At 31.8% G+C, this 10332-nt stretch overlaps 1 long non-coding RNA gene across 1 annotated transcript; it reads left to right on the top strand.

Moving 5' to 3' along the window:
- Nucleotides 1-5792: 5792 nt before the first annotated feature.
- LOC134681300 (uncharacterized) lies at nucleotides 5793-9774 on the top strand. Its single transcript, XR_010100603.1, has 3 exons — nucleotides 5793-6139; nucleotides 7602-7826; nucleotides 9373-9774. It is a non-coding gene; the product is annotated as an uncharacterized LOC134681300 (long non-coding RNA).
- Nucleotides 9775-10332: the final 558 nt, after the last annotated feature.

The raw sequence follows: 10332 nt of genomic DNA, 5'->3' as shown, positions 1-10332 counted from the left end.
CAGAATGCTTTTGGAACGATGGCTTCCGAATTTGGTAATACAACCAACTTTTATTTAAAAGTTTCAAATCAATCGGGTTGGTATTTATTTTCCAACATTTGAGTTTTACTTTAGTAGTTGAAATGATACACTTTCCAAATGTTATACGCATTTGAACCTGCAAAGACTAAAAATGTGTTTTAATTACGATTTTCAATATATGAAAAAAGCATCTTTCACTTTTCTGTTCCAAGTAGTTATCAAAGGTACCAGGATTTTAATTTGATTCGCGTTTCGTCTACATAAGACTTATATGTGACGCTCAGATCAAAATAGTTATAAAACCAAACAAGTACAAAGTTGAAGAGCATTGAGGAACCAAAATTCCAAAAACGTGTGCCAAAGGTTAACTATGCCTAAGGCATATCAAAGTTTTGTAAACAGGAAATTTATGACAAAATAAATGACCAGGTGATTGATATTCATGTCCGAAAAAAAGTAACGACCATATCATCCTGTTAATAAATATCGATTTATAGAACACATTTGAACTAAACAAAACTTAATGAAAAAACAACAAACCATGAATAGACGTGGAAAGAAAAAAAACAACAGTAGAAAGATTAATACTTCTTCTGGAAAGTGTCTTGATAAAAAATATCAATGCATTAATTTAATTTAAAAAAATTATTTAAGTAACATATCTGTTGAAATTGGAGGTAGACACATTTGATCGAACCGTGCGCCTCTCCTTGACGACTTCTTCTAATTCTATACGAATCAGAGTTACCCCAGACACTATTCTAAAATAGGTAGATTAAAGAAGCCAGGTAATTTAATTTTACATTCAGATATATAGGTGATGTTCTCTCAATTAATAATCCAAATTTTTCTGATTGGGTTCCAAGTCATGAATATGACAATTGTTGACCATTTGTTTGTTCTTTTGCCATTCCATTAGTGACTTTCTGTTTTGAATTTTTCCTGGAGTTACGTATTTTTGTGATTTTACTTTTTGTTGCAGATAATTTCCACGTACGACTTATCTACTATGCAGCAGGATCCTTAACTTTTGTCTTTTTCGTGGTCCTAATTTCTGGTGCTGTTTGTAAAATATGTCGGAACAAAAAAAGTTTGTAATATTTTTGTATAGCGAAGTAAAGTAAGAAGGGTATATGAAGAAAAACGTCTACAAAGATTAATCTAGCACTATTATCAAAAGAAACAAAGCGTAAAAAGTCAACAACAGTTTACAAAACACTGAATGTAAAAATAAAATAATGAGCAATTTGGACCTCACGGGCATTAACAAAACTATGAGGTGTTTTGGAAGGTAAAACGTTGAAACTGTTAATTGTGCAGATACTATAATTAAGAAATAATTCATGGGGGCTTGAATATATCGTGATTTTACCACGGGTTGGCCCTTTAAGACAAATATTTTACCCTGAGCGATAGCGAGGGGTAAAATATCGGCATAAAGGGACAACCCGTAGTAAAATCTAGATATATTCAAGCCCCCATGAATTATTTCGATTCTAATAGGTCAAATACGGCAATTCTTTTGGATCGAAGCGCTCTAGGTGGAGGCAAATATTTTCCATTCCAATAAATTAACGCACTTTTAAATTGACGTAAACGAACGGAGCAAACTGAATTAGTGACACGCTTAAAATATTTAAAATAACGTTTATAGATAGTTTTTAATTAATTTAAATCATAATTCACTTACATGTCTTAAATTTTTAAACAAATGTTGCTTATAACACATTTTAGCATCGTTTGTTTACGTTACCATGTTGTGATGATTTTCGGATTTAAAAGCGTGTATTTTCCCGTAAAATGCTCATGTTCTAACGTCATCGTTTTATGACGTCGCGAAACTCATTCATAAAAAAGCATATGACGTGGGAGTACGATCGGAACAGCCCATGCAATATATTCAAATTTTACCACGGGTTTGTACTCAAAGCGTTTGGAGGACGTCATGTTAGAATGAATCATCAACAAGTATTCGTTGTAAATATATTTTGCTTTTTATATATGTTACCAGTTTCGGATTATTGCATTTTCTTAAAAAGAAATCCTAAGATATGTCATCTTGTCGTTACATTGAAAGTCATCTTATCTTATTCGTACTTTTTTTCCCAAAAAATAACCAGTTATGTATATCTCTAACATAACACATTTAATCAGATTCTTTCGTTGCATAGAGTGTAATACAATATTTCTCCGCTAGAGAAAGTTGTATTTTAGGGATTCCAAAACTAGCGAATGATTTCTTATATTCGTTTTTAAAGAAAGAAAGAAAAAGAAATCGACTATCTAATAAAAAGAAATAGCTGCTACTAACAGTACAAAATATTGCTCACAACAAATGACCATTTACCGACTGAAGCAAATAGATTACATTGCAATAAAAAACGTCTATGATATAATATTTAAGTTGTTGCATAAAGTATATTACGAACATAACAGAAATAGTTATCAAAAGTACCAGGATTATAATTTTATACGCCAGACGCGCGTTTCGTCTACATAAGACTCATCAGTGACGCTCAGATCGAAATAGTTAAAAAGCCAAATAAATACAAAGTTGAAGAGCATTGAGGATCCAAAATTCCAAAAAGTTGTGCCAAATACGGCTAAGGTAATCTACTCCTGGGGTAAGAAAATCCTTAGTTTTTCGAAAAATTCAAAGTTTTGTAAACAGAAAATTTATAACAATAACCATATAATTGATATTCATGTCAACACCGAAGTGCTGACTACTGGGCTGGTGATACCCTCGGGGACGAAACGTCCACCAGCAGTGGCATCGACCCAGTGGTGTAAATAGTTATCAAAAGTACCAGGATTATAATTTTATACGCCAGACGCGCGTTTCGTCTACATAAGACTCATCAGTGACGCTCAGATCGAAATAGTTAAAAAGCCAAATAAATACAAAGTTGAAGAGCATTGAGTATCCAAAATTCCAAAAAGTTGTGCCAAATACGGCTAAGGTAATCTACTCCTGGGGTAAGAAAATCCTTAGTTTTTCGAAAAATTCAAAGTTAAACGTAGGTTCAATTCGCTGATTACATTCTGAAATTTATTTTAGAAACACCAAAACGTTGAGTAAAACTTGGTAAATTGTAGTCAAAAAGAATATGGCAAGCCGTTTTACTAATTATTCGAGTTTCAAGATATCTCCTAATATTATTAATTTGTATATTTTAACAAATTTGATTCGTTTAGATATAGTCACATGTTAAACTATATTTTCGAAGGTAGAGAGAAAACGGCGGATAGCAAAATGCATATTGACCGGCAAAAAGCATATCGCACGGTTATTTTTAGAATATCTAAAAACCTATATACTTTGTGACGTCATGTAATGAATTTCAAGATATTGTTTAACGTTTTATAACACATGATATCTGTCATCGATTATTTGACAAAAAAATTTTAAATACATAACATGTAAAAAAAAAAAAAAAAAAAAGTAAATAAAATAACAACTAATATGTTGTTACTGTCAAGGAGACAATGTAATATCTATAAAATTCCAATAATCCTAAATGACGATTTTGATACAAATATGGTCGGAAATTAATAATATAACAAATATAGCCTTTGTATGAGGTCAATACAGGATATATCGACCCAAAGAAGTATATCGACCTCGGACTTCGTCCTCAGTCAATATACTTCCTTCAGGTCAATATATCCTTGTATCGACCTCATACAAAGGCTGTATTTGTATAATATTATTAATTTGTATTATTTAACAAATTTGATTCGTTTAGGCATAGTCACATGTTAAACTATATTTTCGAAGGTAGAGAGAAAAACGGCGTATAGCAAAATGCATATTGACCGGCAAAATGCATATCGCACGGTTATTTTTAGAATATCTAAAAACCGATATACTTTGTGACGTCATGTAATGAATTTCAGGATATTGTTTAACGTTTTGAAACACATGATATCTGTGATCAATAATTTGACGGAAAAAATCTTCAAATAAATAAGACTTCGTCCTCAGTCAATATACTTCTTTCAGGTCAATATATCCTTGTATCGACCTCATACAAAGACTGTATTTGTATATTATATATAAGATATCGTATATAATATATAAGATATCTCCTTTAATTTATAAGATATCTGATATAATTTCCACGGAAGCCTGGTACGGAAGCGTATATTACCCTCGTTTTAATACTTATAATCCAAGATGGCGATATAACTTTTAGCGGGAAACTGCTTTATTTCTCATTACTGCGATTTATTTTTTTCGACAAAATGCCTAACAAGGCATTAAGCCGATTTGTTTTTTATCGCCTTAAAAATAAATCGTTTTAAATAACGCGACATATTATCAAAACGAGAAAAAAAATTACGATTAATTTATAAGTCAATAAAAATATCATGCAATAATAATAAATTGCCTTTTTTTCTTATTACTGCGATTTATTTTTTTCGACAAAATGCCTAACAAGGCATTTAGCCGATTTGTTTTTTTATCGCCATAAAAATAAATCGTTTTAAATAACGCGACAAATAATCAAAACGAGAAACAATTTTACGATTAATTTATAAGTCAATAAAAATATCATGCAATAATAATAAATTGCCTTTTTTTCTTCTATATATTGTTTTATAAAGCAACACATTGTTTTAAATTAAGGCGAGCAACGGGAAAGTTTACAGCTTAATCGAGATAAATGTGGCACGATTTTAACCTGCTCATTTTCATTTTGACTTTGGAAGGATCAGGTCGCCATCACATTTGAGCATTTTATTTCAAGCAAATGGAGGTAAGATAAGAAACAATTTATTAAATGATATCTCGCCGCGATATAGCCTTGTTGTGCTCATGTGGCGTTAAACAAACAACAATCAATCAATCAATCATTAAGTTATTGTTGTAAAAAAACTTCTATAAAAAGGCTTTTCCACGTGTCTGCCGTAGTATACACACGTTAGGGGAATTTTGTTTTTGATGCAAAAAAAAACACAACCCTTTTTCTCCAGCTGTGAAAGTAAAATGGTCGCCTCATAAAATAATCAGGTTTAACTATAAATTAACATAGGGTGTCACGAAATTTACGTTGGAGAGAGCCAGTCGAGTTCTGATTTTTTTAATTCACAGTTGCGGCAAAATAAGATCCTTTGATGTTTTAATACTGAGTCACTACGAGTTCATTTGAACTATATAGACCCCCTCCCCCTATATAAAGTTCCAATGACTGTTCTTGTGACTCTTGTTACTTCGAAGTGTTCAGCGAGAAAAAAAATCTCGTGCAGTACTGAAAAAATGACGGGGCAGATTAATTATAATTGTTCGGTTAATATAAAAAAGAAGATGTGGTGTAATTGCCAATGAGACAACTCTTCACAAGAGACCAAATGACACAGAAATTAACAACTATTATAGGTCACCGTACGGCCTTTAACAATGGGCAAAGCCCCTACCGCAATGTTTTTGTGTGTGCAATAAACAGTACACAGACGACAAATTTTGTCAACTGTTTTCTGTTCTTTAGTCAGGTTGTTGTCTCTTTAGCACATTCCCAATTTCCATTCTCAAATTTAGTAAACAAAAATTTCCCTCTATGATCTATCCTTATTTTCCATATTTCTTTTACAATAAATACTGACATGACGTATTGTTAACTTCGTATTAAAAATAAGCTGTTTTAGTCCGCCATACCAGAAATAAATAAATGACTGACTGTCTAATTATGTTGAACATTACAGCCATCGGATTTGACTATGTACGTTCAATCAAAAACTTTGATTACCTTTCTTGCTAGCTGAAGCGTAACATCGTTCTTAGGTTTACCTTTACTACCCTAATTTGAGAGTGGACTAATCAATTTATCGTCTTTTGGACTAAACTACTTCAAAATAAGGGTAATAAAGGTAAACCTTATAAGCTAATAACGACTTTACGCTTCAGCTAGCAAGGTTGCTAACAAAAGATTTTGTTTGAACCTGTACATACTCAAGTCCGATTGCTGTAATGTCTGTATTATAAGCTAGTTTAAAAAATGAGGGAAATTTGATGTCACACGCCAAGCTGACAAACTATGGCACTTTATAATGTGATTAAATCTTTTGATCTGTTCTTGTATTTTACAGGTCAGCTTAGAGATCCCTTGCAATTACTGTAAGTATAATATGTGTATGAACAGAGATGTGGTAACGTTATATCATCGTATATGGCAAGCAGTTCTCGTCAAAACTATGTTTAAAACATTTTTCGAAAAATTAACACACTGAGAATTAAAAAAAAACACAGATTAAAAAACCTGAAAACACACACTAAGAATAAAAACATACAGATTGAGATATCAAAAAGACGCACTGAGATTACAAAAATATAAATAACACACAGTGAGCTTTGAAAATTACACACTGAGACTTCAAAAATTACACAATGAGATTTATGTACATGTTGTGTGCAAGTTGTAAAAAGTAAAATAACAAAAAATCCGAATTCCAAGGACAATTCTAAAGAGAAAGTCCTTATTATCACATGGCAAAAACAAGGGGATGGCTCAAACACATCAAACGAATGGAGAGCAACTGTCATATTCCTGACTTGGTACAGGCATTTTATAATGTAAAAAATTGTGGATTAAACCTGTTTTTAAAGTTTTAAATACATACAGATGCATTAGAACTCTCGAGTTTCCTAATAATGTCAATTAAAGATACAGGAGATTTAGGGAAATTCTTCACATCTTTACTAATCGTAACTTAAACAGACCTTGGACTGCTGATGACATAAACTTAATCGAAATAACAATTTGAGCCATGAACTCAGGCTACAAATTAAAAGCGAGTTCTGTCTCCTAGTTGTTTAAGATTGTAATAGATACAGATTAGAAATGCAAATTAGATCTGTGCGCAGAAAAAGTGCGCACAAATCTCATTGTGTAATTTTCAATTCTCAGGATGTGTTTTTCAGTTTATTTCATCTCAGTGTTTTTCTTTCTAATTCTCAGTGTGTAAATTTTTCGAAAAATGGTTTAAACATACTGAGTTTTGACGTGAACGGCTTGCAATAAACGTGGCAATTATGGGTATCCCATACCTTGTTTCCATATCAAACGTGGAATATTACTAAAATTAATTAACATGAAAAATATACATAATTAATTTATCAATATCTAAAATTGGTGAATGTTGCATACTCATTTCTGAGTAATTTACCTTTGAACCATGGTCTCCAATCATTGGAGTTTTTTAACATAAAGTGTCTTGAAACTTTATGTGAGTCACTGAGTGGCTTGATATATATTTCAGTGCAGATATCTAGCTTCTACTTCTTTTAAAAACAGCGACAAAAAGACTCAAGTCAACATCATTGGAGGTTTTATTATGTTATATTTTCCATTTGTAAACTCAGTTAAAATGTCAAAATATATCTATAACTTTTGAAGCTATTGATACATTTTAATTTTGTTTTAATTTATAAAATGGCAAATATAACAAAACAACGCTCTTCGGTCTTCACCTGAGCACTCGTACATATAGAATAAAAGTATATTAGATTCTTGAAAAAATAAGTATGACATTTATAAAATATAGGTGTTTGCAATAATTCACTTGTTTAATATTTTCAGCTAGTCTATTAGACCTTCCTGAAGAATTAGTGATAATGGTACTTAGTTATATTCCTGTGTCGGAGTTACTTTATACAGTCTGTAAAATATGCAGAGGTCTAAAGGATGTTGTGCGAAAAATGCAAAGCTTGTGGACTATTGTAGAATTTGACGATTCCTATACTATAGACATTGCAATGATGGAAATGATCGTGAAAAATAATCAGCTTGTATGTCTCAATCTAAGTAACCAAAATATTACTTTTGGGTCACACAGATTTACCAAATTGATGCTAAAGCTTACTCCTACTATTCAAGAATTGTATGTAGCAGAAACACCGCTAAACAATCTTGCATTTGTAATGTCCTTGCGAAATTTAGCCACCCTTGATATAAGTGGGACATCAATAAATGATAACCAAGTAGTAATATTGTCACATGCTTCACAACTGAGACACCTTTATATTTCATTCACTAAGGTTACTGCTGCAACCATTGCAGATTTGTCTCGATATTTCAAATTTCTTGTCATTTTTGATGCATGCCAAATTTATTTTATGTTTACTGATATTTGTTTGATTGTATCATCATGTGAGCAACTTAGATTTTTACATGTTTCATTCTTTTCACAGTTTGACATAGATCAAGCTGTTCAGTATGTAAATCAACAGCTTTCAATTGAAAGACAATTGAAGCTGACTGTATTTTAAGTTATATATTGTCGCATATATAGGGTATGAACTTTAAGTTTATATATGTACAGTGTATAGACATATTTTGACAACAAATAAGTAAAACTACGCCACTACTCGGTTCAAGTAGAAAAATATGTTTTTTATGACGTTTTTAGACACATATCTTCTTGCACCAGTTGATACAAGTTTATCTTTTAAAACGTATCAACCCTATGTTCTTACTTCAAATCCTAGCATTTAGTGCTGGTCGTTTTGTCCTAAAACTGCAAATACAGATACTTGAATGGTTCAAACAATATTTTTATGTTTACCAAAATACTAAAATCATATGATATGAATCAAATATCATTTTTTGCATTTATATTTTTTTTTAATTGTCGAAGTTCAAATTATTTGAAAATATTTTTATATGGGTATTATCTGTGGTCACTACGATAAAGATATATATGTGTATAGTGCATATATCTTAAATGTGTTGCATCAAATTTGGAGAGAGGAAATCTCTTTTTTTTTAATTTTATTAACAAAAATGCATTGTTTGAAAGAATTCACGGCAATTTTTGAAAGCGTGAAATAAATTATGAAAGTGCTGCTCAGAGTAGGATTGGGAATGATAATCTAAAATTCAGATTTTCAAGATATTGTTTCTCCTTTATTAGTTACAACTGCATTTACTGGTAGTATTAAACTTCAGGGATTTTTTCTATATGTTTGTAAGATGTATGTAGATATGTTTGCTGAATTTGTAAATAAACCAAAAAGGTAACTTCCATGTTCGTTGGCTCATATTTTGTTTTCTGCAAAAAAAGTTGTGAATTTGCGAGATCTGCAACATATTCAGAAAATAGTAATGTAGAAGGAACTGATAAATTAACAAGGTCATAACGAAAGTATTTAAGTACGTGCAGTTGCGTCAACAAAAAGTCATCATGAAATGTACAATACAATATGAACCCCTAATTTAAATAGAATGAAAAGTTGAACTTAAAACTGGCTTTATTCTCAATCTGTGACCTCCAACATGCTTGCCTCATTATAAGCATGTTTTAGTTACGATTTTGCTTTTGAAGTATATAACCGTTTACTTTTTTTTTCAGAACATATTATAAAATGGCTGACACTGTAAATCCTTTGCGTTACCCAGGTGACACTGCTTCAACGGATGAGTTAGTTGCTTATTATTTTACTTCTTCATATACGGCTAAAGAAATAGCTGGATTTTTACTTTTCGTTCATAATAAATTTGTTAGTGTTAAGACAGTCTACAGAATGATGAAAAGACTTCGACTGAGAAGATATGGTGCAGAGAGTCCATTGATTAATATCGTTCAAAAGATAATTCAACTGCACAAACAAGGATACTCTAATATTGGATATAGAGCAATGTGGAAAATACTTAATTCTTGCTGTGGCATCAATGCTACTCAGGAAACGGTGAGAATTGCACTGAAAGCTATACATTATGATGGTGTAGTTGCAAGATCTCGACGTCGACTTGTGCGAAGAAAATATTGTAATCTAGGACCAAATTTTTGTATTCACATAGATGGATATGATAAACTCAAACCCTTTGGAATATCAGTGCATGGAGCAATCGATGGCTTTTCTCGAAAAATCATTTGGCTAACTGCAAGTCATACGAATAAAAACCCACGTAATGTAATTCCTTAGACAATCCAAGCGTGTTCCACGATTGGTTCGGTCAGATGCTGGTACGGAGAACGTTATTATAAGGTCGATACAAATAGCGTTACGTGCAGTTCACAATGATAACATGTCAGGGTACAGAAGTTTTTCTGAGGGGCGATCAACTGGGAATCAAAGGATTGAGATGCTGTGGAGTTTTCTGTGTCCTTACTTCACCACATTCTGGAGAAATATGTTTAAAGACATGATAGATAACGGAGAGCTCAATAACACAAATCCAGTTCATCTAGAGTGTGTACGTTTTTTGTTTCCTGCCAGTTATACAACAACATTTAGATATTTTCAAAAATATGTGGAATAGTCATAGAATTCGGTCACAACGTCAAGTTGATCAAAACTATGGCGTCCCG

Source organism: Mytilus trossulus, chromosome 8, assembly GCF_036588685.1.
Source record: "Mytilus trossulus isolate FHL-02 chromosome 8, PNRI_Mtr1.1.1.hap1, whole genome shotgun sequence".
In the NCBI taxonomy this organism is placed as follows: Eukaryota; Metazoa; Mollusca; class Bivalvia; order Mytilida; family Mytilidae; genus Mytilus; species Mytilus trossulus.
The sequence above is the reverse complement of the archived record's forward strand: the minus strand, read 5'-3'. Positions and strand labels throughout refer to the sequence as shown.